General features: G+C 46.2%; 9 non-coding genes across 9 annotated transcripts; 6 read left to right on the top strand and 3 right to left on the bottom strand.

Annotated features, from left to right (window-relative positions):
- The first annotated feature begins 2206 nt into the window (after positions 1-2206).
- On the top strand, positions 2207-2279 carry TRNAV-UAC (transfer RNA valine (anticodon UAC)). The gene has a single exon. It is a non-coding gene; the product is annotated as a tRNA-Val (tRNA).
- A 9143-nt stretch (positions 2280-11422) lies between these two features.
- Positions 11423-11495, top strand: TRNAR-ACG (transfer RNA arginine (anticodon ACG)). Its single transcript has one exon. It is a non-coding gene; the product is annotated as a tRNA-Arg (tRNA).
- Positions 11496-12141: 646 nt separating this feature from the next.
- Positions 12142-12215, bottom strand: TRNAI-AAU (transfer RNA isoleucine (anticodon AAU)). Its single transcript has one exon. It is a non-coding gene; the product is annotated as a tRNA-Ile (tRNA).
- A 1061-nt stretch (positions 12216-13276) lies between these two features.
- Positions 13277-13348, top strand: TRNAV-CAC (transfer RNA valine (anticodon CAC)). The gene has a single exon. It is a non-coding gene; the product is annotated as a tRNA-Val (tRNA).
- Positions 13349-14467: 1119 nt separating this feature from the next.
- Positions 14468-14539, top strand: TRNAM-CAU (transfer RNA methionine (anticodon CAU)). Its single transcript has one exon. It is a non-coding gene; the product is annotated as a tRNA-Met (tRNA).
- Positions 14540-15059: 520 nt separating this feature from the next.
- TRNAS-GCU (transfer RNA serine (anticodon GCU)) lies at positions 15060-15141 on the top strand. Its single transcript has one exon. It is a non-coding gene; the product is annotated as a tRNA-Ser (tRNA).
- A 552-nt stretch (positions 15142-15693) lies between these two features.
- Positions 15694-15776, top strand: TRNAS-GCU (transfer RNA serine (anticodon GCU)). The gene has a single exon. It is a non-coding gene; the product is annotated as a tRNA-Ser (tRNA).
- A 2415-nt stretch (positions 15777-18191) lies between these two features.
- On the bottom strand, positions 18192-18273 carry TRNAS-GCU (transfer RNA serine (anticodon GCU)). The gene has a single exon. It is a non-coding gene; the product is annotated as a tRNA-Ser (tRNA).
- Positions 18274-18827: 554 nt separating this feature from the next.
- Positions 18828-18910, bottom strand: TRNAS-GCU (transfer RNA serine (anticodon GCU)). The gene has a single exon. It is a non-coding gene; the product is annotated as a tRNA-Ser (tRNA).
- Positions 18911-19832: the final 922 nt, after the last annotated feature.

Below are 19832 nucleotides of genomic sequence, written 5' to 3' on the forward strand. Positions count from 1 at the left end.
CCCGATAGCCATAAAAAGGTGGTTCTCAGACGGTCTGCCTCTCGGTGTTTCCTTCGCGTTTTAGATCAGGTCTCAGAAGTTGCCAGTTTGGTTTTGTGGGATCTCTTCAATTATGTTTGCCTCCTAGAACCTTTACCACAATGGAGTCATTTGTTTTTCTTCATGGAATCATTGAATTGTCATGTCCCTCTTCAGAGCCACCCCCTCCCCCGCGAACTCCCACCACCCCGATTTGGCACCAACTTTAGTAGTGCCTTACAGTCGCGCTTCTCAAAATTTTATGGGCATGTGAATGACCTGGTGTGATCCATTATAACGAGGGTTTTAAATAACTGCATCTGCAACAGGGGCCTGAAAGTCAGCATCTCTACAATCTCAGACGCTACACTCCTGTTCCATGGACGATACTTCATGAAGCAAGGCCAGAGACTTACTGGTCTAGTTCAGTGGGTGTGTTTTCAAGTTCTGCACTTTCATATGTTGCAGCTGTCTTCCTGAATCACTAGGTAATCCAGCATTGTTTTTACTCATTTATCCTTAGTGAATGAAATGAAATCAAAAGAAATAAAAGAAGAGGAAAGACATTCTAATATAAATTACGGTAGTGTGAATCAAGTTGTGTTGTAACTGTTTCCTCTTTTCGATGTGAAATGGACTCTTGACGATACTGGAAATTTTGGAAGGAGAAGAACTGAGGTTATATCTAAAAGAGGATAAAGAATAGTCAATGACAAAATACACAAAATTATATTCTTTTTTTTTTTTTTTTAAGGTGCGGGCAAACTGACTTTTTAAAGCATTCTTTGTTTATGAACTTCAACTGTTTAAAAAGTACATTTTGATCCGAAAAGCCTTTGTGCGTTCAGGAGTCACATACCTCAAAGGGCCCTTTGAGTTGCTTGCATAATTTTTCAGGACATCTGGTAGGGTCAGGATTGGGTACATGGTGGGGCTACTCCTTACTGGCTTAAAAATAAACTTCTAATCAAATTATGGGAAACTAAATCCCAAACTTGCTGATTGGGAAATATTGTCTCTCGACTCTGTTTCCTGCAACGTTGTGACCAATCCTAGTTTTAGTTTTGCTGAGAGCAGGAGCTCTCAGCGCTGCTATTTGTGAAAGATGCCGATGCAGAGCTGATGCAAAGAAATCAGGAATTTCTCACATGGGATTTAATGAAAGACTACAATTTCGCTGCTGAGCACCTTCCTGGTCCTCGAGGGAAGTACTGAGAAGAGGGAAAATACAATGAGGAAGGTCAGGTGAAATGAAGAGAAAAACAAAGGAGAGGCAAGGTGGGCATCTGTTGAACAGATTCAGATCGCTCAAAGCACAGTCGTTCCAGGGCAGTGTGAGTGACGCTGGATAATAAGTTGACTGATGCCTCCCACCTCGACTTATTCCGGCGCAAAATCCAGTCCCATGAATTCCCAAACACTGCTCCTTTTGGCACTCCTTTCTCAGAGTCAAGAGGGCACAGGCCATCCCAACCCCGCTCGGGCAGTCTCCTCCAAGGCGAGTTTGGCCCTCTCGGAAGTTCGGTGGTCTTCAGGACTCTGTGCGTTGTGTTCTGGCTCCGACGATGAGGAAGAGAGGTGGAAATCAAAGGCACAGGACAGTATCGGGTTGTTGCTCGTAATCAAATGCCCTTGGAACCTGAGGACACCCTGCCTGATGTTTGGGAAGGTGTTTGGACTCTGCTCCCTCCTAGCTCAGGCGGTAAAGAATCTGCCTGCAATGCGGGAGACCCGGCTTTGATCTCTGGGTCGGGAACATCCCCACTCCAGTGGGTTGTTTCCAGATGTCCAGCCTGGAGAATCCCATGGACAGAGGAGCCTGGCAGACTACAGTCCATGGGGTGGCAAGAGTCGGACACGACTTAGCGACTAAACCACCCCCACCACTGAGTTAGGTTTGGTGGGGGAGCCTGGTAGGCTGCCGTCTATGGGGTCGCACAGAGTCGGACACGACTGAAGCGACTTAGCAGCAGCAGTAGCAGTATGAGCCATAGAATTTCGATATTATTCTTTTAGCAAAAGTTTTTGAAACGATGGAAAGCAAGGCACCGCGAGTGAACACATTCTGCAAGAGAAATATTCAAAATTACTAGATTGGGGGCGTGACCGGGGGCGGGGGGAGTGGGGAGCAACCAAGGAACCGAGTATGCCGTTTTATGGGACTTGTAATACCTCATACGGGCGTGACGTTTCCGTGGTGTAGCGGTTAGCACATTCGCCTTACACGCGAAAGGTCCCCGGTTCGAAACCGGGCGGAAACAGCCCAAGCCGCCGGCTTTTGCTGTCTTATAGACAAGTGCAAAGATTTCCTTGGGATTTTGCTGCCCTCTCCAAGGTTCCCGATTCCAACGTATCCTCAGAGCACCCGTGCTCTCACCTACGGCCTTTTAAAATACATAACTGTAGTTTAACATTTCTTGACGTTCCTCTGACTCCAGCAGCTTTACAATGTGTCAACTATAATGTTCTCTCCTAGAGCAATTTTGAGGAAAAAGGGGTCGGATTTTGTGAGTACGGGGGTAGCTTAGTGCTTATTATGTCCTGGACGCTTAGTGCGCCTTCTGTCCTGTCTAACATATAGTCGCTCATCTCAAATGCATGGAAGTTATTTCGCTACATTTTCTTCACCAAACTTTATTGTTTTCGCTTTCACTGTTAGCCTGTGGGCAAATGATTTGAAATGCAAGCAGCTGGCCCGAAGCAACTGAGGTAGGCCTACAGCAGTACAAGTGAATCAACGAAAGAATGCAATCAGTCAAACAAGAAGCTAAAACCAACAGACGGAAAAAAGGGGAGGTTTTCCAGATGTCTCCCATCTCTGGCAATATTTTTCCCCCCCGTACCAGAAATATTTCAAAAAACCTTCGACATAAAATCTGTGTGCGCAGAAGGTGGAAAGGAATGGCGGAGGGGATGGAAGCAATGAATCAGAAGTTTCCTGTCCCCAGAAACTACACGGAGATCTTGTGTCGGGTGGAGACCGTTGCTTAATCTCACTGTCCTTTCCTTTTTCTCCTAATTCCCCGGGTCCACGTGCAGATCCCCACCAGTACCCTCAGAGAATTATTGCCGTAGTCCGCCCTGGAATCCGAATCTCTGCTCAAATGTTTCCACCACGCCGGTCGACGCCGACTCGCCCCTTTGCCGGGGAGCTTGGGTCATCTGCACGCGGATGACAGCACGCGGGAAGGCAGCACGCGGTCATCTGCAGCCGGACCCAATTACCCACCCACCTAGGTTTGCCTGGGCGGACTGGTCACATTCTGCCACGGGTTGTCCTTCAGTCGCACAGACCCGTCGCTTCCCCGGGTTCAAAGAACAGTTCCATTTAGGCACAGAACAGTCCCAGGTTGAGATCGGAATGGAGTGGAGGTGCGTTTGTCTGCGTGTGTGTTTCGAGACAAGGCTGTGGGACAGACACACACGGAACGGGGCCTGGGGACCACTCGGCAGGCAGGGTATCCTAGGCCAGCAGCGGCTCTTCTCGGACGGTTTCGGCGGACTCGGCATCCAGATCAACACGAAGCTTCCGCGACGGGCAGGCGGAGAAGGTCCGCGTCGCCCCCCGGGAACAGAACTATTCCCGGAGTCAGGCCATGAACAGCGCGCTTTGGATTTGCCGGGCCGAGTGAGGGATTTCTCACAAGTGAGAAAGGAAGGGGGGAAATGTTTTAATGGTACATTGAGTTCGGTGGCGCGTGTCATTTTAGGGACAGACTTTTTTTTTTTTTAATTTAAAAACACCATAAAATCCGCACATGGTATTTCCGTTGTTGGCTGCTGTTCAGTCGCTAAGTCGCGTCCCACTCTACGGGACCCCACGGATTGCAAGCACGCCAGGTTTCCCTGCCCTTCACTATCTCCCCAGAGTTTGCCTCAAATTCATGTCCGCTGTGTCGATGATGCCATCCAATCAGATCATCCTCTGTCCCCTTTCTCCTCCTGCCCTCAATTTTTCCCAACGTCAGGGTCTTTTCCAGTGAGTCAGCTCTTCACATCAGGTGGCCAAAACATTCGAGCTTCGGCTTCAGCATCGGTCCTTCCAATGAATATTCAAGGTTGATTTCCTTTATGATTGACTGGTTTGATCTCCTTGCAGTCCAAGGGACCCTCAAGAGGCTTCTCCAGCACAGTTCCACGCTCAGCCCTCTTTATGGTCCAACTCTCTCATCCCTAAAAGACTGCTGGAAATACCATAGCTTTGACCAGAGAGAGGGATCTTCATTGGCAAAATGCTGTCTCTGCCTTTTAATCCGCTTTCTAGGTATCTCATAGCTTTTCTTCCAAGGAGCAAGTGTCTTTTAATTTTGTGGCTGCAGTCATCATCCACAGTGATTTTGGAGCCCAAGAAAATAAAATCTGTATTTCTACTAGATGGTTTTGAAAGAAATGGTCACATGTTGAGGTATGGGAAAGTCATGCTGGCTTACATATGTTCGTGCCTAATGAAAGGCAAAAAAAAAAAAAAAAAAAGTCTGTTTTAAAGGTAAAGCTTAAATGCCTTTCTCCTGAGAGGTGAGCACTAGTAGTATTTCCCAGGTGCCTGGGCCAGACTAATCTGATGTGAACTGGCTGATCTGCCTTTTTTTTTTTTTTTTTTTGAAACCTTTAAGGAATGTGCCATTTCACTTTTGATGTTTTTTTGTTCTGACAAGGAATCAGTTCAGTTCACTTGCTCAGTCGAGTCCAACTTTTTGCCACCCCATGAACCGCAGCACACCAGGGCTTCCCTGTCATCACCACTCCTGGAGCTTGCCCAAAATCATGTCCATCAAGTCGGTGATGCCATCCAACCACCTCATCCTCTGTCATCCCCTTCGCCTCCTGCCTTCAATCTTACCCCAGCATCAGGTTCTTTCCCAATGAGTCAGTTCTTCACATCAGGTGGCCAAAATATTGGAGCTTCAGCTTCAGCATCAGTCTTTCCAATGGATGTTCAGGACTGATTTCCTTTAGGATAGACTGGTTGGAACTTCCTGCAGTCCAAGGGACTCTCAAGAAGCTTCTCCAACATCACAGTGCTAAAGCATCAGTTGTTTGGTGCCCAGCTTTCTTTATAGTCCACCTCTCACATCCATACATGACTACTGGAAAAACCATAGCTTTGACTAGACGGGCCTTTGTCAGCAAAGTAATGTCTCTGCTTTTAAATATGCTGTCTACGCTGGTCATAGCTTTTCTTCCAAGGAGCAGGCATCTTTTAATTCCATGGCTGCAGTCAGCAACCCATCTGCAGTGATTATTGGTAGACCCCCAAAACAGTGAGAGTGAGCCCCCTCTCACTGTTTCCATTGTTTTCCCATCTATTTGCCATGAAGTGATGGGACCGGATGCCATGATCTTCGTTTTCTGATGTTGAGGTTTAAGCCATCTTTTTTCACTCTCCTCTTTCACTTTCATCAAGAGGCTCTTTAGTTCTTTGCTTTCTGCCATAAGGGGTGGTGTCATCTGCATATTTGACGGTTATTGATGTTTTCCCGCCGGCAATCTTGATTCCAGCTTGTGCTTCATCCAGCCCAGCACTTCGCATGATGTACTCTGCGTAGACCTTAAATAAGCAGGGTGACAATATACAGCCTCGACGTACTCTTTTCCCGATTTGGAACCACTCTGCTGTTCCATGTCCGGTTCTAACTGTTGCTTTCTTGACCTGCATACAGTTTCTCAGGAGGCAGGTCAAGTGGTCTGGTATTCCCATCTCTTGAAGAATTCCCCACAGTTTCTTGTGATCCACACAGTCCAAGGCTTTGGCGTAGTCAATAAAGCAGAAGTAGATGTTTTTCTAGAATTCTCCTGCTTTTTCAATGATCCACCAGATGTTGACAATTGATCTCTGGTTCCTCTGCCTTTTCTAAATCCAGCTTCAACATCTGGAAGTTCACAGCTCACGTCCTGTTGAAGCCTGGCTTGGAGAATTTGAGCATTACATTGCTAGCGTGTGAGATGAGTGCAATTGTGTGGTAGTTTGAATATTCTTTGGCACTGCCTTTCTTTGGGACTGGAATGAAAACTGACCTTTTCCAGTCCTGGGGCCTCTGCTGAGATTTCCACATTTGCTGTCCGATTGGGGTGCAGCACTTTCACAGCATCACCTTTTAGGATTTGAAATAGCTCAACTGGAATTCCATTACCTCCACTAGCTTTGTTCATAGTGGTGCTTCCTAAGCCCCACTTGACTTCCCATTCCAGGATGTCTGGTTCTAGGTGAATGATCACACCATCGTGGTTTATCTGGCTCATGAAGATATTTTTTTGTATAGTTCTTCTGTGTATTCTTGCCACCTCTTCTTAATATCTTCTGCTTCTGTTAGGTCCATACCATTTCTGTCCTTTATTGTGCCCATCTTTGCATGAAATGTTCCCTTGGTATCTCTAACTTTCTAGTCTTTCCCATGCTATTGTTTTCCTCTATTTCTTTGCATTGACCACTGAGGAAGGCTTTCTTATCTCTCCTAGCTATTCTTTGGAGCTCTGCATTCAAATGGGTATATCTTTCTTTTTCTCCTTTGCCTTTCACTTCTCTTCTTTTCTCAGCTATTTGTAAGGCCTCCTCAGACAACCATTCTGCCTTTTTGCATTTCTTTTTCTTGGGGATGGTCTCGATCACTGCCTCCTGTCCAATGTCACCAACCTCTGTCCACAGTTCTTCAGGCACTCTGTCTGTCATATTCTAATCCCTTGAATCTATTTGTCACTTCTGTTGTATAATCATAAGGGATTTGATTTAGGTCATACCTGAATGGCCTAGTGCTTTTCCCTGCTTTCTTCAATTTAAGTCTGAAAATTGCAATAAGGAGTTCATGATCTGAGCCACAGTCAGCTCCCGATCTTGTTTTTGCTGACTGTATAGAGCTTCTCCATCTTTGGCTGCAAAGACTATCAGATCAGATCAGATCAGATCAGTCGCTCAGTCGTGTCCGACTCTTTGTGACCCCATGAATCGCAGCACGCCAGCCTCCCTGTCCATCACCAACTCCCGGAGTTCACTCAGACTCACGTCCATCGAGTCAGTGGATGCCATCCAGCCATCTCATCCTCTGTCATCCCTTCTCCTCCTGCCCCCAATCCCTCCCAGCATCAGAGTCTTTTCCAATGAGTCAACTCTTGGCATGAGGTGGCCAAAGTACTGGAGTTTCAGCTTTAGCATCATTCCTTCCAAAGAAATCCCAGGGCTGATCTCCTTCAGAATGGACTGGTTGGATCTCCTTGCAGTCCAAGGGACTCTCAAGAGTCTTCTCCAACACCACAGTTCAAAAGCATCAATTCTTCGGCGCTCAGCCTTCTTCACAGTCCAACTCTCACATCCATACATGACCACAGGAAAAACCATAGCCTTGACTAGACGACCTTTGTTGGCAAAGTAATGTCTCTGCTTTTGAATATGCTATCTAGGTTGGTCATAACTTTCCTTCCAAGGAGTAAGCGTCTTTTAATTTCATGGCTGCAGTCACCATCTGTAGTGATTTTGGAGCCCAGAAAAATAAAGTCTGACACTGTTTCCACTGTTTCCCCATCTATTTCCCATGAAGTGATGGGACCGGATGCCCATGATCTTCGTTTTCTGAATGTTGAGCTTTAAGCCAACTTTTTCACTCTCCACTTTCACTTTCATCAAGAGGCTTTTGAGTTCCTCTTCACTTTCTGCCATAAGGGTGGTGTCATCTGCATATCTGAGGTTATTGATATTTCTCCCGGCAATCTTGATTCCAGCTTGTGTTTCTTCCAGTCCAGCGTTTCTCATGATGTACTCTGCATATAAGTTAAATAAGCAGGGTGACAATATACAGCCTTGACGAACTCCTTTTCCTATTTGGAACCAGTCTGTTGTTCCATGTCCAGTTCTAACTGTTGCTTCCTGACCTGCATACAAATTTCTCAAGAGGCAGATCAGGTGGTCTGGTATTCCCATCTCTTTCAGAATTTTCCACAGTTTATTGTGATCCACACAGTCAAAGGCTTTGGCATAGTCAATAAAGCAGAAATAGATGTTTTTCTGGAACTCTCTTGCTTTTTCCATGATCCAGCAGATGTTGGCAATTTGATCTCTGGTTCCTCTGCCTTTTCTAAAACCAGCTTGAACATCAGGAAGTTCACGGTTCACATATTGCTGAAGCCTGGCTTGGAGAATTTTGAGCATTACTTTACTAGCGTGTGAGATGAGTGCAATTGTGCGGTAGTTTGAGCATTCTTTGGCATTGCCTTTCTTTGGGATTGGAATGAAAACTGACCTTTTCCAGTCCTGTGGCCACTGCTGAGTTTCCCAAATTTGCTGGCATATTGAGTGCAGGACTTTCACAGCATCATCTTTCAGGATTTGAATAGCTCACTGGAATTCCATCACCTCCACTAGCTTTGTTCGTAGTGATGCTTTCTAAGGCCCACTTGACTTCACATTCCAGGATGTCTGGCTCTAGGTCAGTGATCACACCATCGTGATTATCTGGGTCGTGAAGATCTTTTTTGTACAGTTCTTCTGTGTATTCTTGCCATCTCTTCTTAATATCTTCTGCTTCTGTTAGGTCCATACCATTTCTGTCCTTTATCGAGCTCATCTTTGCATGAAATGTTCCTTTGGTATCTCTGATTTTCTTGAAGAGATCCCTAGTCTTTCCCATTCTGTTGTTTTCCTCTATTTCTTTGCATTGATTCGCTGAAGAAGGCTTTCTTATCTCTTCTTGCTATTCTTTGGAACTCTGCATTCAGATGTTTATATCTTTCCTTTTCTCCTTGCTTTTCACTTCTCTTCTTTTCACAAGCTATTTGTAAGGCCTCCCCAGGCAGCCATATTTGGCTTTTTTGCATTTCTTTTCCATGGGGAATGGTCTTGATCCCTGTCTCCTGTACAATGTCATGAACCTCATTCCATAGTTCCATCAGGCACTCTATCTATCAAGATCTAGGCCCTTAAATCTATTTCTCACTTCCACTCTATAATCATAAGGGATTTGATTTAGGTCATACCTGAATGGTCTAGTGGTTTTCCCTACTTTCTTCAAATTTCAGTCTGAATTTGGCAATAAGGAGTTCATGGTCTGAGCCACAGTCAGCTCCTGGTCTTGTTTTTGCTGACTGTATAGAGCTTCTCCCATCTTTGGCTGCAAAGAATATAATCAATCTGCTTTCGGTGTTGACCATTCTGGTGATTGTCCATGTATAGAGTCTTCTCTTGTGTTGTTGGAAGAGGGTGTTTGTTCTGACCAGTGCATTTTCTTGGCAAAACTCTATTAGTCTTTGCCCTGCTTCATTCCGTATTCCAAGGCCAATTTTGCCTGTTACTCCCAGGTGTTTCTTGACTTCCTCTTTTGCATTCCAGTCCCCTATAAAGGGCCAAAGTGACAATCTTTTTTTGGGTGTTAGTTCTAAAAGGTCTTGTAGGTCTTCATAGAACCGTTCAACTTCAGCTTCTTCAGCGTTTCTGGTTGGGGCATAGTCTTGGCTTACTGTGATATTGAATGGTTTGCCTTGGAAACGAACAGAGATCATTTGTCGTTTTTGAGATTGCATGCAAGTACTGCATTTCGGACTCTCTTGTTGACCATGATGGCCACTCCATTTCTTCTGAGGGATTCCTGCCCGCAGTAGTAGATATAATGGTCATCTGAGTTAAATTCACCCATTCCAGTCCATTTCAGTTTGCTGATTCCTAGAATGTCGACATCAACCTATATAAATATATATAATCAATCTATGTAAATAGACACGGTATAAAACTGCTGAAAACCGTGTTTCTCCGGAGCCGTTCATCAGAATAAGTGAGAGACACTCACACGGGGCTATCGTCCTTAGTTTGGCTTGATTCACGCTTTTTCTTCTGTTCCGGGTATAGACTGCTTGTTGATTATTTCCCTTGACACCTGAGTACAGACTGCAAAACGGGGGCTCCCGCGTTTCAGGGAAGTGATACTCGATGTCTGCACTCCCATTGCCTCTGCGCTGGTGGAGCTCAGCACCCGGGGTGGCAGATCCCTGAAATTCTAACTGAGGGAGTCGTGGCGGATTGGCCGGGCTGTCCACCGGGACCACCGCTGTTGCCGCTGCGGTCTAAAGGGGGCTGCGTGGTTGAGTGCCTGGGAGTTTTCTCCAATATTTGGGGGAATTTTAGCTGACTTTTACTCAGATTTAGATCAGACTAGATTCAGAGATTCTGTGAACTTTGAGAGGACAAATGGATGAAAAAGGCAGGAAGCGGTGTTTCCTGAAAAGGGTCGCCTGCCTGAACATCTGAGACCTATTTTATGACATGACCTCTTAAGCTTATGGCCTCAAATCCTCTCCATGGCTCTCCTATGTCTCCAGCTTCATTCACACTTCACTGCCCCCTTCTCTCCCCACCACCCTGTCCTCTCATTTCCCAGAGACTTGTGAATATATTATTTGTCCCCTCTGTTCCTAGTTACGGATCTCCTCAACCTCGAAACTTCCCCTCCATCATCAACTCCCTTCAGGTATAAACTTCCCCAAAGCTTTCTGCATAAATTCTCACATTTCTGTTAGCTTCTGTACAACCTGGTCTTTTATTGCAAAGGCCAGTTAGGCAACAGATGGCAAATGCTGGGGTGAGAAAGCGTTGCATTCTGGATTCCAAGTTTGTGCCATCAAGAACATTACTATGCCCTGTCTCTCTCAACATCCAACATCCTTCTCTCAACGGCAGTTGTATATTTTTGACGTGTTCCTTATGCCCCAACTTGAAAACAAAAAGAAACATATAACCACGCGCTGTCTAAAGAGAGCATGTCTGCCTGTTTAAATTTTGTGTGGTATTAAATCATTTCCTGAATTCCAGCAGTCTCTGCCTAATGTGGTTTCTGCACCTTTGAGTATACCTTTCCTGCCTTCTTGCCTCTTTTTGCCTTTACCATTGACTTCTGCATGCTTTTATCCGACGCATGATTTATCATAGAATTTGGCCATGATTCTCCCTCTTAGGGAGTATTAACTACTCTTAACAGTAAGAGGAGTAGAATGTGATTCTTAGGGCCAAATGCACTTCCAAACCAAATAAGTGTACTTTATTTTTAAAACACTTAATTAAAGAGAATACAGGGCAGTCAGTAACCATCCGCAGACGCATCATCAGGGCCCCAAAGAAGTATAGAATAGATGAGGGAGGTGGAAGCACGCCAGATTAACAGGTAGCAGAAATTAACCAAGAGCACTCCCAGCAGAAAACTTGCTCTCAAGGAGTGACTTCTTTCTATCATGTACGGAAAGTCCTAAGGGTTAAATTTGCTTGTAATCCAAAATGTAGACATGGAAAGCAACGTTGTAGTACGTACACTAACCCCAAATGAAGAGAATCGGTGGGAGTCATCAGTTTCGGGGTTATTTCTATCTTCATAGCAGAACCAGCGACTTCGGAGGCCTCATTGAAATAGACATGCTTAAGCCCTCTCGTCGCAGGGGGCCAGTGGCGCAATGGATAACGCGTCTGACTACGGATCAGAAGATTCTAGGTTCGACTCCTGGCTGGCTCGAAACCTTTTGCACAACTGATCTTCCTGCACTTGAACCACACCCCAACTCTCCAAGCTTTGGCGGCTCACAAGCGCTACGAAAAGCTCCCTCAGCCTTGCTTCTTGTTACCCGTGGGGCCATCCTACGTCTTGTGGGAGTCCGAAGGACCCTTCAAGTGATTGCGATCACTGGAACATCCACAATCAAGCATTTTCTGGTTTCGATCTCCCACAGCAAATACGGAGGGGGAAAGGACCACATAGGGACACCTGTACTGAGTTTCACATCAAACAGGCTTTAAGAAAAAAGAAGAGGAGGACGAGGAACAAGAAAGAGATGGAACGTAGGAAGGAAGAAGGCTCGGCAAGTGTCTTCGCCACTTATTCCCACTGGGTTACCCTTCACCACGCCCTCCCCTCTTCCTAATAGAAAGAAGAGTGGCTTTGACTGAGGAAACGTTAAATCCAAGAAAGCCCAGGGTGTTGGGCACCGGATATCGGAGCTGGCCCTGCACCCCGACTTCCAGAAGAGCGCCGGTAGGACAGTTTCAAGAGGGAGGAGTAACACGCTATTTTTTTTTTTTTTTTAAGCAACCCAAGTTACATTACATACAACTCCAGGGTTCAAACAGGTAACACCTTGAGTGATAAGGAGCAAAAGTCCCCTTGGCCCGTACGGGGATCGAACCCGCGACCTTGGCGTTATTAGCACCACGCTCTAACCAACTGAGCTAACCGGCCATGACAAGTCTTGCTCTACAACTTAAGACCTCTGTTTGCCGCGGTTACACTTCTTTTTCGTGGTCCTCGGAGAGCTGTTCCACGCGTAACCCAACAAACATCTGCTGTGACCTCTGCACACAAAGCCAAACTCGGACAGCAGCCCTTTGGACCAAAGGCCGCCAAGCGAGGGAGCAGGAGACGAGCCTCACGTCCACTCCCTCTTGGTCTTTCAGTTAGCGGTGTTTTGTTGTTGTCTGTCTGTCTGTCTGTCTTCTCTGTCTGTTTGTTTGTTTGTTTCAAGCGGAAGACCAAAGAATCTGGGATTGATCACCGACTTTTGACATGTCAGGATTCAGGATGTTTCCGGTTTACCGTTCGCTGCCCTCGTAGTCCACGGCTCGGAGATTCGTTAGCTCAGCTTGCCCCGGAGAAACAAACTGACTTTGGATGTTACTGATGATATCTACAACAGCAGTGTTAGTGCCTTGAGGATGTTACCGACCACAGCAATTCTAGTCTGACTCTGGTTGATTTGTGCTCAACTGGCACAGAACTGAGGTCAGGGGGGACAAGTAAGGACTGCCTGGCAGATCAGTGGGCATTTGCCCTCTCCGCCCCTCGGTTTCTATCAGCCAAACACTGCCCGTCACAGAATGGGCAGCTGCTAGAGTTCAAGGCACCGAATCGCGCTTACTTTTCAACCAGGATCATTGAATCGTCTTCAGTCATTGCAATCTTTTTCTGGCACTCAAGAGATGGTGATCAGAACTTCCTAAGGTCACACAAACCCACATAAGACAAAATCGAGCAGTTCTCCGACATCTACTGTACCCGGACGCTGCCTAAAACGTCTGCTCTGCCTTTGGCAAGGAATTCTTCGCTTAGAGGTAGTATTTGCTTAGTGTGACTCATTGACTGTAGCATTGTTGGTCGTGATAGGAGGGCGCACTAACGTCGACCATTTCCTGAAAGAGAAAACCGATTCGGTGTGGCCAGCTTGGGCTAGCCGGGAATCTCCTTTCCCGCTTGGACACCATCAGCCGGGGAGGGAAAACATGATCAAGGAGCCGAGAAAGCAAGTTTCCGTAGTGTAGTGGTTATCACGTTCGCCTCACACGCGAAAGGTCCCGGTTCGAAACCGGGCGGGAACAGCCTCGCTCTTCGGAGTTTGCGTTTTGAACCGTTCTCCGGAACCTCTCAGGAACCTTCCGAGAAACTCGGTAGTTGAGGAGGCTTCCGAACTCCCACGAGTCTCACCGGTAAACCTGGGGAACTACCGACGATCCGACCCATCGGAATAGTCTTCAGGCACGGTTCAGTGTGTGTGTGTGCCAGGGCTGGTGTGGAGAGGAGGGCTCTGGTGGGAGAGCAGGGCCTGAGTCCAGGAGTGCCGAGGGGCTGACGTCACCAAAACGGGCATTCGGATCTCTGGCGGGCCGGCAGGCTGAAGGTGGGCGCTTTCTGATGAGGGGCGGGAGCCTTGGAAGATGGGCGATCCGCACACTCTTTCCTCATCGCCGCCTGGCTGTCACCCGCGGGACATCGGAACACCTACCTGCTGCACCAGTGCCTCCCCCTGGTCAATTCCAGTCGTCCTCCTTGGGGCCGGGTGATGATTGCCACTTGGCAGAGCCTCAGAGGCTGGGACTGGATGAACCAGTGGGACTCGCCCAGCACCTGAGTCCACCGGAGCCACGCCTCTCAGTCCCTTGATGCCTCTAGTCCCCTTTCTCTCTCTCTCTCTCTTCTCTCTTCTCCTTTCCTTTAGGTTATTACATCTCCGTGGGACCCTTTCCCCAACACTTTATTAAAGAATATTTTAAAATGTAAAGAGCTTACGTGTAAATTGAGCTGGATGAACTTAACCGAGTATACTACTCCCACGTGACCACCGCCAGCTCGAGGTTCAGGACATGCCAATTAGTCCAAAAATCGCCTTATGCCCCCTCGCCAGTCAATATTGCCTCCTGCAAGCTCATCGCTGTCTGATTTCTAGCGCCAGGTAATGTGCCTGCTCTTGAATTTCGTAGAAACGGAGTCATATAGCATATCCTCTGGTAAGACTCTTTTTCTTTTTCTTGCCTAGGGGCAATAGTTCTGAAAGTGATTTGAGTCTTTACACGTACAATAAGTCGTAGAAGTTTGATCTTATCGCTGGGAGTTTTATTCTTTCGATTTTATAAACAAACCAAAATTTATCTGTACAAGGAAATGGGACGTTGCTCATGATACTCATAGTAGGGAAAAAGCAGCCTAGTCAGCCACCTGTCAGCAGAGTGGCGCAGCGGGAGCGTGCTGGGCCCATAACCCAGAGGTCGATGGATCGAAACCATCCTCTGCTAGGCTTTCTTTTCGTGACACCCATCCAGTTCCTCGCTCGAGCATCACGGGCACAACACAGTTCGTCAGCTTACAGATGCACCGTCTCCTTTCACCACTCCTAGAACCGTTGCCACCGCCTTCCTAATCTTTACAAACCAGCAAGCGTTTTCCTTTCCCGTCCTTTCTCTTTCTTTTTTTCCTTTCGTCCTGGGCGAGGGCCCTGGGGCCGGGGCGGGGGCGGGGGTGAGGGTGTAATAGCAAAATCGGCCCTCCTCACTCATTTCCAAAGAGAGGCAAACCTCTGGCCCTTCTTACTTCGGAATAGTTGACAAGTTTACTGTCCATTTCCGATGGATCAGCACTACTTCTTCCAGGGAATAACATACACACTTGACTCCAGTTAGGGTTTTATATCTTCTTTACACTCGAAAGAAAAAACTTTTCTTGTTTGTTTGTGTTTCTTGATTTCTGCCTAGGGACTGGTCCGCGAGTCTCCTACTGTCTGTCCCTTGTCTTTTCACGACTATACGTATGCTGTGCGACGAGGTGGCCGAGTGGTTAAGGCGATGGACTGCTAATCCATTGTGCTCTGCACGCGTGGGTTCGAATCCCATCCTCGTCGTCTGGTTGCGTTTATGGCCTTCTGCTGTTGGCTCAGCTGGTGAAGAAACCACCACTCGCAATGCGGGAGCCTTGGATTCCATCCCTGTGTGGGGCAGATGTCCACTCCGGATAATCTACGCCTCTCTTTTCACTCCTATAGGTCAAGTTAACGGGAATTTTGAAAAAATCCTTCTCGAAGGCAATACACCTTGCTGTTACTTATGAAGAACCCAATCGCATCCAGTTTGTGGGGAAAACAGAAGGAAAAGAGTTAATTTCAAAAACGCAGGAGAATCAGATTTACAGAAATAGGAGGAAAACGTCACCGTGGACTGCGATGCAATGTGAGTACTGAAGAAGAATGGAGAATTAAAGCTGGAGTCACAGCAGGTTAAAAGACTATCAAAGTGTGAAAGGTTCCCCAAGGAAGGAGTAAAGAATCAGTTCTTTGTGTAAATTCTCTGAAAAAGACTGCAGTTTGAAGAATGGTACTGGGCACAAACATGGAACTATAAAGGCTTCCAACCAGTAATGTATTTTAAAAGTTTCCAGACGCTGCAGTTTCCTGCGAGACGAGGTGGCCGAGTGGTTAAGGCGATGGACTGCTAATCCATTGTGCTCTGCACGCGTGGGTTCGGAATCCCATCCTCGTCGGACTTTCTAGTGTACCGGAAAAGTAAATTTTGCTCTGTATCTTGACAAAAGAACTGTATATAATTTTCTGCTTGTCCTCATTCTACCTCTCACTTTCTTTGTTCTTGCAGTTTCATTTCCATCCTGGTTACTCCCGTATTCACACTGTGGCGATTTTCTCTGTTTTCTATAATCTCATTCCTCATTGGTGACACTCTAGTGCTCAACCTCTACCCTCGTTTCACATCTTTTCGTTCTCCACTCATTCTAGATCTTAGTTTAGTGCTCTGCCATGCCTGACTGAGTGCTATTGCTGTCTATTCTTAGGGTATGAATATACGGCTTATATCTATCATGTTGTTGGCACAAATTGCAGAGTCAATGGATTCCAAAGTTTTTGGTCTGAACCCAGGTATTCCCTCCTCCGAACAATTTAGAGGGTCAGGTTCAGTACAGTTCAGTCGTGTCTGGACTGTTTGCGATCCCATGGACTGCAGCATGCCCAGTCCTGCCCTGTCCATCCACCAACTCACCGAGTCAGTGAAGTCCATTGAGTCAGTGATGCCAATCTAACCACCCTCATCCTCTGTTGTCCCCTTCTCCTCCTGCCTTCAATCTTTCCCAGCATCAGGGTCTTTTCCAAGGAGTCAGTTATTCACATCAAGTGGCCAAAGTATTGGAGTTTCAGCTTCAGCATAAGTCCTTCAAATGAATATTCAGGACTGGTTTCCTTTAGATGGACTGGTTGGACCCCCTGCAATCCAAGGGACTTCTCAAGAGTCTTCTCTAACACCACAGTTCAAAAGCATCAATTTTTGGCACACAGCTTTCTTTATAGTCAACTCTCACATCCATACATGACCACAGGAAAAACCATAGCTTTGACTAGATGGACATTTGTGGCAAAGTAATGTCTTGCTTTTTAATATGCTGTCTAGGTTGTCATAACTTTTCTTCCAAGGAGCAAGTATCTTTTAATTTCATGGTTGCAGTTACCATCTGCAGTGATTTTGGAGCCTAAAAAAATAAAGTCTGACACTGTTTCCACTGTTTCCCCCATCTATTTCCCATGAAGTGGTGGGACCGGATGCCATGATCTTCGTTTTCTGAATGTTGAGCTTTAGGCCAACTTTTTCACTCTCCACTTTCACTTTCATTCAAGAGGCTTTTGAGTTCCTCTTCACTTTCTGCCATAAGGGTGGTGTCATCTGCATATCTGAGGTTCTTGATATTTCTCCCGGCAATCTTGATTCCAGCTTGTGTTTCTTCCAGTCCAGGTTTCTCATGATGTACTCTGCATATAAGTTAAATAAGCAGGGTGACAATATACAGCCTTGACGAACTCCTTTTCCTATTTGGAACCAGTCTGTTGTTTCATGTCCAGTTCTAACTGTTTGCTTCCTGACCTGCATACAGATTCTCAAGAGGGCAGATCAGGTGGTCTGGTATTCCCATCTCTTTCAGAATTGTCCACAGTTTATTGTGATCCACACAGTCAAAGGCTTTGGCATAGTCAATAAAGCAGAAATAGATGTTTTTCTGGAACTCTCTTGCTTTTTTCCATGATCCAGCAGATGTGGCAATTTGATCTCTGGTTCCTCTGCCTTTTCTAAAACCAGCTTGAACATCAGGAAGTTCACAGTTCACATATTGCTGAAAGCCTGGCTTGGAGAATTTTGAGCATTACTTTACCAGCGTGTGAGATGAGTGCATTAGGGGTAACCAGGCAAAATAAGTTGAAGTATGTTAGTTTAGTGGGCTTCCAAATAAGAACATCTTCAAAGCAATAAGTAAAGGAGAGGCAGGTCCCTCCACACCTCACCTCACCCCTCCCAATCCTCCATACCCTCCACCATCCTCCCAGCCCCAACTTCAGAAGATTTTTATTTTCTATTTGATTTTTTTGAAATTTTCTCATTATTTATTGGTGCTTGCTGTTTCAAGGAATTTTTATTTTCTTGTCACAGTGTAAGGACTCATTAAACAGTACTGTACAAAAAAGGGAAAACTTTCCTAAGATTTCTGTGTTTTCCTTCTTGAATTTGCCAGTTGAATTGTGATGCAGAAACCTATTTATTATACCATATTCATTTCATTTTCTCCTGCCTTTCAAACTTAATTCCTTTGCTCATTCTTCCCATAAAGTGCATGCGAATGGTGTCTTTATAAGTAATAGCAACATGCATTGCATTCAAGGTGGATTTACAAAACATTCCAGCTAACTTGATCTAAATTTAGTAACCATGTAGAAGTGAAAGTCACTTAGTCGAGTCCCACTCTTTGTGACCAGGTGGACTGTAGTCCATGGAATTCTAAGCGCCAAAATACTGGAGTGGACAGCTGCCCCACACTGGGATGGAATCCAAGTCTCCTGCATTGCGGGTGGTGGTTTCTTCACCAGCTGAGCCACAGCAGAAGGCCATAAACACAACCAGACGACGAGGATGGGATTCGAACCCACGCGTGCAGAGCACAATGGATTAGCAGTCCATCGCCTTAACCACTCGGCCACCTCGTCTCGCAGGAAACTGCAGCGTCTGGAAACTTTTAAAATACATTACTGGTTGGAAAGCCTTTATAGTTCCATGTTTGTGCCCAGTACCATTCTTCAAACTGCAGTCTTTTTCAGAGAATTTACACAAAGAACTGATTCTTTACTCCTTCCTTGGGGAACCTTTCACACTTTGATAGTCTTTTAACCTGCTGTGACTCCAGCTTTAATTCTCATTCTTCTTCAGTACTCACATTGCATCGCAGTCACGGTGACGTTTTCTCTATTTTCTGTAATCTGATTCCTCCTGCGTTTTTTGAAATTAACCTCTTTTCCTTCTGTTTTTCCCACAAACTGGAATGCGATTGGGTTCTTCATAAGTAACAGCAAGGTGTATTGCCTTCGAGAAGGATTTTTTTCAAAATTCCCGTAACTTGACCTATAGGAGTGAAAAGAGAGGCGTAGATATCCGGAGGTGGACATCTGCCCCACCACAGGGATGGAATCCAAGGCTCGCCGCATTGCGAGTGGTGGTTTCTTCACCAGCTGAGCCACAGCAGAAGGCCATAAACGCAACCAGACGACGAGGATGGGATTCGAAACCCACGCGTGCAGAGCACAATGGATTAGCAGTCCATCGCCTTAACCACTCGCCCACCTCGTCGCACAGCATACGTATAGTCGTGAAAAGACAAGGGACAGACAGTAGGAGACTCGCGGACCAGTCCCTAGGCAGAAATCAAGAAACACAAACAAACAAGAAAAGTTTTTTCTTTCGAGTGTAAAGAAGATATAAAACCCTAACTGGAGTCAAGGTGTGTATGTTATTCCCTGGAAGAAGTAGTGCTGATCCATCGGAAATGGACAGTAAACTTGTCAACTATTCCGAAGTAAGAAGGGCCAGAGGTTTGCCTCTCTTTGGAAATGAGTGAGGAGGGCCGATTTTGCTATTACACCCTCACCCCCGCCCCCCGCCCCGGCCCCAGGGCCCTCGCCCAGGACGAAAGGAAAAAAAGAAAAGAGAAAGGACGGGAAAGGAAAACGCTGCTGGTTTGTAAAGATTAGGAAGGCGGTGGCCAACGTTCTAGGAGTGGTGAAAAGGAGACGGTGCATCTGTAAGCTGACGAAAACTGTGTTGTGCCGTGATGCTCGAGCGAGGAACTGATGGGTGTCACGAAAAGAAAGCCTAGCAGAGGATGGTTTCGATCCATCCGACCTTGGGTTATGGGCCCAGCACGCTCCCGCTGCGCCACTCTGCTGACAGGTGGCCTGACTAGGCTGCTTTTTCCCTACTATGAGTATCATAGAGCAACGTCCCATTTCCCTTGTACAGATAAATTTGGTTTGTTTATAAAATCGAAAGAATAACTGCCACTACCCAGGCGATAAGATCAAACTTCTACGACTTATTGGGTACCGTGTAAAGACTTCCAAATCACTATTCATGAACTATTGCCCCTAGGCCAAGAACAAGAAAAAGAGTCTTACCAGAGGATATGCTATATGACTCCGTTTCTACGAAATTCAAGAGCAGGCACATTACCTGGCGCTAGAAATCAGACAGCGATGAGCTTGCAGGAGGCAAT

This window comes from Bos taurus, chromosome 23, assembly GCF_002263795.3.
Source record: "Bos taurus isolate L1 Dominette 01449 registration number 42190680 breed Hereford chromosome 23, ARS-UCD2.0, whole genome shotgun sequence".
Lineage (NCBI taxonomy): Eukaryota > Metazoa > Chordata > Mammalia > Artiodactyla > Bovidae > Bos > Bos taurus.